This window comes from Scardinius erythrophthalmus (genome assembly GCF_964197995.2).
Source record: "Scardinius erythrophthalmus genome assembly, chromosome: 15".
Lineage (NCBI taxonomy): Eukaryota > Metazoa > Chordata > Actinopteri > Cypriniformes > Leuciscidae > Scardinius > Scardinius erythrophthalmus.
This window is the reverse complement of record NC_138235.1, coordinates 17,560,000-17,573,771: the sequence shown is the minus strand read 5'-3', so window position 1 is coordinate 17,573,771 and position 13,772 is coordinate 17,560,000.

Genomic DNA, 13,772 nt, shown 5'->3' with positions numbered 1-13,772 from the left:
GAGTGGAGAGTGGCTAATGAAGCCCTCTTCACTGGAAAAAGAAACGCTGCAATTAAAGGTTTTGAGTAAGAATACAAGACAAATGTAATATGTTAATTTATTCAAGTGTAGATTCAATGGTAAGTTAGTTGTAGATGTAAACATTTCTACTCATGCTCTTACTGCATTTCTTTTATGCTTGATTTCTGTGCATTTATTGCAGAGTTTTTATCACAGAGCAGATGTTAGAGGGCAAAATGTCTGCTCTTCAGATTAAAAAGAAATGGGAGAACCTTAAACAGAAATATAAAGTAAGATTTTTTTTTATTATTATTATTGTAGTTCACCCTAAAATGAGAATTCTGTCATGATTGAATCATGCTCATGTTTGGCCCTGTAATGCAATCATTTAACAAATCAAATGTTTTACAATGTAATTGACTGTCTTGATATTCTGTTTTCAAATATTTGTAGGATCTGAAATGTCCACAGACTGGGGTGAGCACTGAGGATGGGGGGGTAACAGCAGCATCCTGGAAATGGTATTCTGCCATGGATGAGGCAATAGGGGGCAGACCCTCCATCACACCACCCACCCTTATTGCCTCATCTGGCCCGGATGTTGCTGTTACCTCTCCATCCTCAGTGAGGTCAGAGCGTGAAAGAGTAGGGAGGAAAAGGAACGATTTTGAGGAGGTGATTCGAGAGATGGAGGAGAGGGAAGCTGAAAGAGAAAGAGATGCCATTAAAAGGGAGGAGAGGCGATGGAGAGAGATGGAGGAAAAGGAGGAAAGAAAAGAAAGAGGGCGACGAGAGCATGAGAAGAGACTAGAACAGGAGGCCAGAGAAAGAGAAGAACGAAGAGACCGAGAAGTGAGAGAGAGAGAAAGGGAGACAAAAGAGAGAGAGGAAAGATTTCTTCAGCTGTTAGAAATAATTGCAAAAAAATAAAGAAATCAAATGGTACACACTCTCTTTTCATTTATTTGTTAGTAAGTTCACTGTGTCATGCTGTTTTTGTTAGTTTTATTACAAAACACTTAATTCCCAGGGATTTACAGTAGCTAGATTGTCAGTTGTAAAGTGCTTAATATGTGGCAGTGAGTAATTAATATGTTTTAGGTGTTTTGTGTGTGTGTTTTCTAGCAGATTCCAGATGGTTTTTGAAACAAGTGCAGCACTGTAGAGAAATACCCACACACTCAGTGCCGGCCCGAGCCTTTTGGGGGCCCTAAGCAGAATTTGATTTGGGGGCCCCCTCCCACCACGCGGAGTCACCTGTGCTTGACGATTATTGACACAGTGTCACTCTATAATGTTACATTATAAATTAATACAATGAGGTTATGTATTAATACAAAATAAATAGCCTACTTAATAAAAAATAGATACTTAAATAAAAATGTTTTAACTTTTTCTTTACTCTTTTACTAACTCTTTGAAACTTCTGAAAACAAACTGTCAAAAAACATATAAAAAAAAATTATTTGCAAAATATCCTCCAACGTTTTGCAACCCTTTGCAGTTTGAATGATGTCTTATATGAACATGACGGAGTATGTGTTTATGTTTCCACTGTTCGATCGCGTCTGCGCCTCACACACACACACACACACACACACACACAACATAGGCTATTCCAGCACTGCAATCTTGACATCGCAGCCTGTTCGTTATAGCCGTAATAAAAAAAAAAAAAAAAAATAGTCAAACTAACATATAAAAATTACACTGCTCTTTTTAAATAGTCAGTAGTAGCCTACAATTCGTACCATTCAGTGCTGCGTAGCCAAAGCACCGCTCCACTGTGATGTTTCCAAGCACATTTTTGCGCATGTGAAGAGAATGATTTTTTCCCTCGATATTGGATTTCAAGCACATTTTTGCGCTTGTGAAGAGGATGATTTTTTCCCTCGATATTGGAACGTAGGTGAAGTACAAAGAAGCCTATAATAAATAATAGTTTACCATCCAAATCCATCGCGAATGTTGAAACATTTTGATTCTAATGAGAGAGATCCGCTTTCACTTTCGCTTTAAATTATTTCGTTTTGGCTTGTTTATAGTTATTTTTTTATTCTTGTTCTGTTCTGAATATCATTAAATTTAAAGGATAAATCATTGATCAAATCAAATTTGTGTGAAATGGCTTAACATTAGGCTACCGTGACTTTGCGCACGAATTTTCTATGCACGCGAGGTTACCCAGCAAGCAATTTTGCGTCTAATAGACGTCTAATAGCCGTCTAAACACAGCCCAGACGTCTAGGCTAAAACGAGGCTAATTTTGGGCTGTCAGTGAAAATCTAATAGACGTCTAAACATAGCCCAAGAATAGACAGCTATTGAATGACTACATGTATACGTCTAATAGACGTCTAACCATAGCCCAAGAATAGACAATCAGACAGCTATTGAATGACTATATTTATACGTCTAATAGACGTCTAACCATAACCCAAGAATAGACTAGTCATCAATTAGACAGCTATTAAACGACTACATATATACGTCTAATAGACAGGCAATATGGGTCTAGGCTAAAACAAGGCTGATTTTGGGCTGTCAGTGAAAATCTAATAGACGTCTAACCATAGCCCAAGAATAGACTAGTCATCAATTACACTACATATACATGTAATAGACAACAAAATGAGGCATAAGGATTCTTTTCACTCAAATATAACAGGTTCTCATAAATGAAAATCCATCCAAACTAATTGAATATAAAGGATTTATTTAGAACAATTATATTAACAACTTAGACAACATTCAAACATAAAAATTAACAAATAAAATATTGGAAAATATGTAAAACAACTTAAGATACTAAATTTTTAAGAATGAATTATTAGCTTTATATCCAAAACCACCACCCCCATCTCTTCCTGGTGCTTGTTTAAAATGACCAGAAATTGCATTTTTTATTTCCCATTCAGTCGCCGAAGGAAAGTTGGTCATCACTGCGTCTGCCAAATGAGAAAAAGAAAAAAATTATTGCTCAAGAAAAGCATTGTTGACAATCATTTTTAACTAATTACAGTCATTCACTTTTGCTAGGATGCACACTAGAGCTGGCCAATATAGAGTTAACGGAATATAGATTGAGACTATATAATTTATATCAATATTATTAATAAATTAATATCAATAATTAAACATTTTTGCCTGCATAATGGTGATGCACTAATTATATATATATATATATATATATATATATATATATATATATATATATATATACACACACACACACATATATTTTAGGGGTGTAACGATACACGTATTGAACCATTCTGTACGAGGCTTTCGGTTCGATTTCAGTACGTATTTTTAAACAGAACTGTTCGTTAGATAATTTTTCCTGCTGACCAAAATTTTTTAATTACAAATGTAGGCACGTCAAAAAGCGCGCTCAATGTAAGAGAAATCATAACAAATCGTGCTCTTTCAGGTAGTGACCATATAGACCTGCATTATATGACTGACAGACAGACAAGAACAGTTTGACCTAAAAATATCAAAATTGAAACTACTTCAGAAACAAAGACACCTACATCTTGGATGCCCTTAAGGTAAGCTAAAACATGCCAAAATTTAATTTCAAAGTGAACTATCCCTATAAATCATTCTTTATCACTTACTCATATAGGCCTAACTCTAATGAACATAAAAAGATACTTATAGGGGTAGTTCACTAAAAAAAAAATCATGTAAGCATTTACTCACTTTCACTTGGTTTCAAACATGTATGGCTTTCTTCTGTTGAACACACACAAAAAAATATATATTTTGAAGAATGTTGGTAACAAGACATTTAATGGTAGTCATTGACAAGTGTTCTGTATATTCAATTGCTGTACTTTGTTGACCGATTGCTGGATAATTTGCAATAAACAGTGTCTTGAAATCGAATAAAGTGGATTACATCATTCCAGTTCTGAGGTTTTTACACTGGCTATATGTCTGTCAAAGAACTCATATCAAAATACTACAGCTGGTTATTAAATTAATTAACATTTTAAGGCCAAAGTAAATTTCTAATCTTCTGATGCATTATGAACCATCCAGAGCAGACCTCTCAGGTCATCTGGGACAGTAGCCAGCTACTTTTATATCAAATTTATAAGTCAAAATTAAAAAAAAAAAGTCAAAACAAAACATGGAGAAGCAGCATTGCGGTTTTTATGCACCATATATCTGAAACAAATTCACTGAAAACTGAATGTATGCTGCATATTTTAATTCTTTTAAATAAAGTTTAAAGACTTTACTGTTTGCCACTACCTTTTATTAATTGGAAAGGAAAAATTTTTTTTTTTTATAATTTCTTTTCATGTTGCACTATGTTGCTGTTAAGTTTATGTAAAGTATACTTTGAAAATTTGCATTAAATCAAAAACTATTATTTCTTACTCCAATCTAAAAACAAAAATATATTGGTATCTTTAATAGTAATAAAAAATAGTAATGATAAGTTTCATAGTTTCATGCTTACCACCTTGAATTTAGATACTTTTTAGATAAAGGCCACACAGTTGCAATAACACATGCAAGTAACGTTAACTTGTTGGATAAAAATAGTACTCTGCAATGGTAATGTTAAAATGTCACGGTTTCTACACATTATAACAACTAACTAATTTAAACAATGAACATAACAAAAATAACACGCATACTTACAAGACCGAAGTAGAAATTTGAAGGTTTTCAGAGTGTTGCTCGCCCGTTGCTCTCTGACAGCAGCCTCGTGTAAAATAAAATTGAAAATGGAGGAAATGTTTATCGCGAGATCTGGCTAAAGTGATCTAGTCGCGCAATGCCAGTAGTCCCAGTCCCAGTAGTCATGTCTCAGTAGTGTTTCGATTGTGCCATCTAGCGGTTGAGAAATGCAATTGCATTTGATTTAATTTGAAATGACAGTCATATCGTAGATTGTGTATGAATGTTATGTTTATGTGTGACAGCAAACATTAAGCTGTGTGAGCGAAAACATTTTTAAGACTAATATTCTTATACTAGCTCGCTGGTCTGAATCTGGGCTATAGCCAAGCCGTACGTAGACCAGATTGCTTTGATTTCGCCAGGTGGGCTAAAGCCATAGACAGTATATAAACTGGACACAGCGACCCCATAGGTTTCAACGGAGAGAAGTTGAAGCACATTAGAAGCAGTCATTTCCTGATTGCCAGGCGTACTGCGCAGACTCAAACTGAGCTTGACGACGGGGATGTGACGTGAGCAGCCTGCCTGACAGTTGTAAGTTTTCTAGCAGCTGTGCCTGACGAAATCGGAACCATTCCCTTCCGAATCTTGCAGAGACGGAGAGTGTGAGAAGGAGCTGTCCATGAGCTAGGAGCAGGAGCAACGTCATGACTCTCTATGGGCTTCTCCTTTGACTTTATCGGACTTTATGCCTCCGCGTCCCCCAAATTGCCCGCGAGCTTCTCTTCCTGTCTCTACGGTAATTTCCAGAGAGTCGCGTGGTTTTGACGCAATCGTTAGCCTACTTTTACAAAAACTGCTTCTACGGGGCCATAACGTAAGATACAAGGTAATGGAGCCTTTTATACATTGTCGTGTTTCTTTAGAAATAAATAATGGACAAATGGAGTCTTTAAACGCCTCAGATGTAAAGTTATTCGCTGTCAAAGTGACGCCAAAATGAATGGAAGTCAATGGGATGCTAACAGCAGGTGAAGGCTTGTTAGCCAATGGCGGCTCCCGGGGGTACCTTCAAAGTAATACGAAACGCTTACCCACTGGCTAAAGCAGACCGCATATAGCCCGTCCAATTTGGAGTTAAATCGTGACAACAGATCGACCATGTTGTAAAATGTCACATTGAACCTTGTAGATATCATTACCAATGCGAACATGATGGAATATCAACCATTTCATGCACTGCCTGGCAAAAAAACTAGGCTACAATTAATCAGTTTTGACTAAAAGTGGGCAACAATAGCCGGGTCTGAATACGAGCTAAATCGTGGCTACGCACAGCCTACACATAGAACATATAAAATAAAGCAAACCAAACAACTTGTAATCACATCTGACTTTGCTTACATGATGGAATATCATACATCTCACAAGTTATTTTGGAAAAAAATACATTTATCCAGATTAAATGTTATTTGGGCTAAAATTGGGTTACGCATAGCCGGGTCTGAATACGAGCTAAATCGTGGCTACGCACAGCCTACACATATAACATGTAAAATAAAGTAAACCAAACAACTTGTAATCACGGTAGACTTTGCATACATGATGGAATATCATACATCTCACAAGTTATTTTGGAAAAAAATACATTTATCCAGATTAAATGTTATTTGGGCTAAAAGTGGGTTACACATAGCCGGACTATATCGGGTCTATATTTAACCCAGACGTTGAAAAGACGGCTATTGCTTGCTGGGTATGCGCATATGACTCAAACACTGGCAGACACCGCAGCAGTTGTAGGCAGGTATATTGATCATGAAATCAGAATTTTCTTGTCTTGAATTATTAATCCATTCTTTAATTTATGTCACTTGTTTAATTTAATTAGGCCTAATATGTAAAAAAAAAAAAAAAAAAAAAAAACTCGCTTGGGGGCCCCCTGGTGGCGAGGGGGCCCCAAGCAGCCGCTTAGTTCGCTTATGCCTCGGGCCGGCCCTGCACACACTCCAGACACTGTTAAAGTGCATTTGTTTTATTTTTTGTGTATATAACTTTTAAATGGATACAGAATACAAAGCTTAAAACAAAATCACAACTTTGACATAAAGTAGTATAATAGAGCTTAAAGCACCACCAAAAGGAAAAGTATTAAAACATTTTTATTATAGTGTCATGATGAGGAAAGAAAATGAACTTCAGCAGCTTCAGTAAGATAACCTTCACAGGTTTCTAAAAGATCTAAAGGGACTTTCTTACTAACAATCTCATTTGTAGGGCATCACTTTAAATAATTCAATATATGGTTCTTTCAAAGCATGTGTACAAGGTGAGGACTTTACACCTTGGGTAATTTTGGATTTGGATTTGAAGTAAATAATTTGTAATTAAGCTCAAGTATGTGATATGTAGTTATAATTTTAAAGATTTGGTATACAAATTCACACACAGTCTAAGGCAGTGCGCCAGTAGTTGGTGGGTGTCACCTCTAGGGACTACTGTAGCTCCGAGATCCCGTCGATTAGCCTGGGTCTGCAATATCCCCAGTTACCATGTGCAGCCGCGAGGAGGCCCGACAGGAGTCTTGGTGATGGAGAGGCTTTGTCAAGCGGCAGAGAGCTGATAGACAGAGGGATGCACACAGATAGCCATGCAACTCTCTAACTACTACTGCACTGTACGCATCACAGCACCCTGTGGGCTGTGCCCACACACACACACCTAACTATTTACATAATAACTAACATAACTAACAGACAACCTGGAACACTGTCAATCTAAGAACAAGAACTGATTTTAACCTGTGTTAATTGTCCTACAGGTAATCATGCTCATGAAGAGCAGGCACACAGTTGCCTGGTGCAGACACCACTGCAGCTAAATTGTCCCGCATGTGCTCTCCTGCGCTGGCTTCTGTGTTGCGGGGTTCAGGTGGGCCATCTTCATCCTCCGCAACTTCTGGATCAACTATGTCCCCATTTAGAAGACAGAGGTTGTAGAGCACCGTGCAGCATGCAACAACATCTGGCACAAAAGCAGGGCTGACTTCCAGTGCCTTGAAAAAAATGGAACGCCAGCGCGTTTTCAGCATCCCGAAGGCCCTCTCGCCGATGTTCCGTGCACGAGAATGCTTCCTATTGTAGCGAGCCTGTACAGCATTCTGTACAGGCTCTCTGTATGGCGTCATGAGGAAGATGGGCACTCAGGCAAGGATACCCACCATCTCCAAGGATGCATTTTCCTGCAGGTGGAAACAGGCGGCCAGTGTACACAGGGCTGTTCTTCAGCACCCTGGCATCGTGCACCGACCCAGTATACCCGACAAAAATGTCAAGGAACTTCCCCTGGTGGTCAGTGATGGCCTGCAGCTGTACAGAATTAAACAGCTTCCTGTTGAAATAGCACTGCACGTCACTTGCTGGTGGTTTGATGCGGATGTGACAGCCATCTATTGCCCCAGCTACTACACTGAACACTGGAGACCCTGCCAGCTGAGCAAAACCTGCTCCCACCACCTCCAGGTCATCTGCGCTGGGGAAAGCGATGAGCTGCCTCAAAATGCCGATGACTGCCTTGCTCATTCTGTGCACAATGTCGTGCACAGTAGACTTCGGGATGTCAAAGGCGAGTGACACTACCCGGTATGATGCTGCATGGGCCAGCCAGTAGAGGAAAACCAGCACCTCAACATCCTTTTCCCACCCATGGTCGCATTCAGGCTTCACTGCAGCAATCAAGGACTGGATGGACTACCGTGAAAGTCGGAGGTTGGGGCGGAGGTCAGCTCCATCTTCAAAATACAGCCGAAGAATTGGCACAGCAGCATGTAGGTGGCAGTAGGTTGTAGGGCTCACGATCTGTAAACGTGTATATAGTTTTATATTAGAATTCAATTTTAATTAACAAGATACTTGTTTCTTGTGTTGCCTTATTTATAAATATAATATGTCTGTATTTATATGTATACAATCCATTTCTTATGTATGATGTATTTGAATATATGTAAAATTAAACTGAATATAGGCTTAATAAATGGATAGTCCTGCAGCACGGATTATTATTGGTATACTATTGATAGGCCGACTGGTTAAAAGGGCTTTGTGTTTAATTTATTTGGCTAGTCTGTCATCTGTCAATAAAAGAAAAAAAAAGAATGAATTCGAATTAATTAAAAGGAATTAAAAATTACGCAGGACGTTTGAGCATCTGCAAGAACCAATGAGGTTCATTCTCGTGTTACGCAGCACGTTTGAGCTTCAGCGAGAACCAATGAGGTTCATTCTCGTGTTATTCAGCACGTTTGAGCTTCTGCAAGAACCAATGAGGTTCATTCTAGTGTTACGCAGCACGTTTGAGCTTCCTCAAGAACCAATGAGGTTCATTCTCATGTTACGCAGCACGTTTGAGCTTCTGAATTTATAAATAAATAATAATATTGACGCACATGCTTTTCTGTCTCATTATTGCAACATCTCTCTCTCTCTAATAACTGCATTAATAACTGGGGACACACTTTAAGGCCGGTTATGAATGTAATTTGATACGTATGACTGATCATGCCCAAACGCGTCACGTGTTCAGCGCGTTCAGTCTGTGTTCAAAGTCGGTATTTAAAATCTGCTGCAGTCGATGAAAACAGTCAGAGAATGTGTCAGCTAGTCGTGTGTCCCCAGCATTAGTCTGCTATCAGTGGCTCAAACCTCCGTTACTAACTCTAAAATGACGTTTTGGAATTAGCAACGGAGGCATTGGATTAGATGCGTAAGAAATTAGTCCTACATACAAGAGCGTTTTAATGACAAAAACTTTAAAAACGTCTTGAAATACATAATCTGAACAATGTTTCGAGGTGAGGTAACTGTAGTATAACCGGAATAATTGACTTCAGGCCGTTGAATTATTAGAAAAATAATGCACACCCGAGGTGAACGGCCACTCCGCTTCGCGTCGTGACTGCATTACCACCTCGGGTGTGCATTATTTTTCTAATAATTCAACGGCCTGTCGTCAATTATTCCTTACATATTTTATTCATATTCATCTGTAAAAACAAGAATGTTAGACAAAACATAGGATCAAGGACAAAATTAATACAGCAGGACTAATAAAATATTGACTAAATTATTCAAATATAAATATACCTTTCCTTAATATTTTGGTATACCCATGTCTTGTGTTTTTGTGTTTACTTGTTTAATAAAAGATTACATAAGAATGATAACATTACTAAACTGATAAGATGTAGGCCTAATTTTTATGATTAATGGTTAGTCATTATTATCAATTAATTTGACCACTGTTCTAAAGCATTGCTAGAGAAAACAACTGTTAATGCATCTGAAGCTTAACATGTATGATAACCTTTGATAAAGTAAAGGTTGTGTATCAAAAGTCACTCATGAGAAACGAACAGTTTTATATCGAATGTCAGCGACAACTAATCTGGGAAAATTTGGAGAAATATGCCTTTTTTTGTAGGTCCTGCAACGCTTCCTACAGAATCAGTTCAGTTCAGGTAAACTCAGAGTACTGAAACACATGCTACAAAACGATGAATTATTTATAAAATATATACGAGTAGTTTAAGATTAACTTCGTTCAACTTTATTAGCCTACCTGTTTGAAAGAAATAATCCATAAAACAAAACGAGGCGCTCACGCTAATAATTTCCGTTCCACTCGCTTGCATTTGTCGCCCCGCCCACGCTATGGTATCGTAAATATTCATGGTAGCTCCACCCATTGGAACCAAATATTTCAGGAACCGAATATATTGTAACACCGGTGATCGGTTGACATGATGTCCGCTGTGACGAACCAGGCAGGCTCACTGAAAAGGGCGTTATTTCCGAAGAATCCAAACGGACTGACTGACAACAGAGGTTACAGAACTCCTGCTCACGGCTGCTCGCCTCTTGACGAATACGATTGCTTTGAACCACTGTTGATCTCACAATCCACTTCACGAGAGTAGACTGAATTCAAATCTCCCGCTTGCCCAAACTCGATCAGATAACGTTAACCGTTGTGGGCGGGAGTAAACAGCGGAAAAGTAATGGCGGCGAATTTGAATCTGCGTCATCGCGCGCACACTCACACACACACACAAAGCCCTGAATGTGCAGCAATGGAGATTTGGAAAAATATTCATAAAATGCTGCGTCACCTGTCTCCTCATCTCGATCTGTGCCACCCTCACCTACCATCTCCAAAGTGGCTGGGACTCCTGTCTCCTCATCTCGATCTGTGCCACCCTCACCTACCATCTCCAAAGTGGCTGCGTCACCTGTTTCCACATCTCGATCTGTGCCACCCTCACCTACCATCTCCAAAGTGTCTGCGTCACCTGTTTCCACATCTCGATCTGTGCCACCCTCACCTACCATCTCCAAAGTGGCTGCGTCACCTGTTTCCACATCTCGATCTGTGCCACCCTCACGTACCATCTCCAAAGTGGCTGCGTCACCTGTCTCCTCATCTGGATCTCTGCCACCCTCACGTACCATCTCCAAAGGGGCTGCGTCACCTGTTTCCACATCTCGATCTGTGCCACCCTCACCTACCATCTCCAAAGTGGCTGCGTCACCTGTTTCCTCATCTGGATCTGTGCCACCCTCACGTACCATCTCCAAAGTGGCTGCGTCACCTGTTTCCACATCTCGATCTGTGCCACCCTCACCTACCATCTCCAAAGTGGCTGCGTCACCTGTCTCCTCATCTGGATCTGTGCCACCCTCACCTACCATCTCCAAAATGGCTGCGTCACCTGTCTCCTCATCTGGATCTGTGCCACCCTCACCTACCATCTCCAAAGTGTCTGCGTCACCTGTTTCCACATCTCGATCTGTGCCACCCTCACCTACCATCTCCAAAGTGGCTGCGTCACCTGTCTCCTCATCTGGATCTGTGCCACCCTCACCTACCATCTCCAAAGTGGCTGCGTCACCTGTTTCCACATCTCGATCTGTGCCACCCTCACCTACCATCTCCAAAGTGGCTGCGTCACCTGTCTCCTCATCTGGATCTCTGCCACCCTCACCTACCATCTCCAAAGTGGCTGCGTCACCTGTCTCCTCATCTGGATCTCTGCCACCCTCACCTACCATCTCCAGAGTGGCTGCGTCACCTGATTCCACATCTCGATCTGTGCCATCCTCACCTACCATCTCCAAAGTGGCTGCGTCACCTGTCTCCTCATCTGGATCTGTGCCACCCTCACATACCATCTCCAAAGTGGATGCGTCACCTGTCTCCTCATCTGGATCTGTGCCACCCTCACCTACCATCTCCAAAGTGTCTGCGTCACCTGTTTCCACATCTCGATCTGTGCCACCCTCACCTACCATCTCCAAAGTGGCTGCGTCACCTGTTTCCACATCTCGATCTGTGCCACCCTCACCTACCATCTCCAAAGTGTCTGCGTCACCTGTTTCCACATCTCGATCTGTGCCACCCTCACCTACCATCTCCAAAGTGGCTGCGTCACCTGTTTCCACATCTCGATCTGTGCCACCCTCACGTACCATCTCCAAAGTGGCTGCGTCACCTGTCTCCTCATCTGGATCTCTGCCACCCTCACGTACCATCTCCAAAGGGGCTGCGTCACCTGTTTCCACATCTCGATCTGTGCCACCCTCACCTACCATCTCCAAAGTGGCTGCGTCACCTGTTTCCTCATCTGGATCTGTGCCACCCTCACGTACCATCTCCAAAGTGGCTGCGTCACCTGTTTCCACATCTCGATCTGTGCCACCCTCACCTACCATCTCCAAAGTGGCTGCGTCACCTGTTTCCACATCTCGATCTGTGCCACCCTCACCTACCATCTCCAAAGTGGCTGCGTCACCTGTCTCCTCATCTGGATCTGTGCCACCCTCACCTACCATCTCCAAAGTGTCTGTATCACCTGTTTCCACATCTCGATCTGTGCCACCCTCACCTACCATCTCCAAAGTGGCTGCGTCACCTGTCTCCTCATCTGGATCTGTGCCACCCTCACCTACCATCTCCAAAGTGTCTGCGTCACCTGTCTCCTCATCTGGATCTGTGCCACCCTCACCTACCATCTCCAAAGTGGCTGCGTCACCTGTTTCCACATCTCGATCTGTGCCACCCTCACCTACCACCCCAGCAACAATACAGCACCAACTCATCAGCAGTAAGTCAGCATCAGAACAAAGTAAAGGTATAAACTTCATAAAATTCCTGTTTTCTCACATTTTGAATTTTCTAATGACATCTATCAACACAGTTGTTCAAGAGGCATGGGCTGGAAAAGATGTCTATGTGTTGCTATCCAGAATTGGACCATATAAAATATTTTTTAAAGACATTAATAAAACTGCCCCAAATAATGAGCTTGAAAGTGAGGTAAGATTTTTAAGTCTTTTAAAATGTTCTTTGATTGAAATTGTAGATATCAAATTTTAACTTCTGCTAATCCCTCATTGTTTTGCTTCCTTGTTTAAGGTTATTAATGCATACATGCGTCTTCTTGTAAGGCGTTTTAATGCCCAGTCAAAAGAGCAAGCATTCCAAATTGGCTCATTCGAAAAGACAAATATTTGGAATGGAAACAAATCAAAATTAAAGGTTGGTTTACTCAGGTTTATTTATGTACCAATTATGAAACATCAAATTCAGAACATATTTCAGTCCTCTGTTTTGAATTTCAGGTTGACCCAACAATGTAAAAGTACCTCATTTGCATTGTGAATGACCACCACCACTGGACACTTGTAAACAAATGAAAAAATTTACTTTCCATGTGTAGGGGAAATATTACAGGAATATTTATAATGAACTTGGAGCCATTATAACAGTTAGGGTGTATTGTAATATTTGTGGAACTCTTGAAAGAATCTGTTTGCGATGTCTGGCCAACACTGTTTAAAATATTTAAAGGTTATGCTGCCATCTCAAAGGAAGGCTTTGTTCCTTGATCCTCTGGGAGAAAGTTCTGCAAAACAGAAACGATGCCGGGATATAACAAGGTATTTGAAATTGTTCATCACAAAAATGTGCTTCTGATGAGAACTCATCTCTACAGTATTTCTACAGTAAAATTAGTTATTCTAGTATCACAATATTGAAGGTTTTCATTTGTTAAGGGCTTTTATGCGACAAAA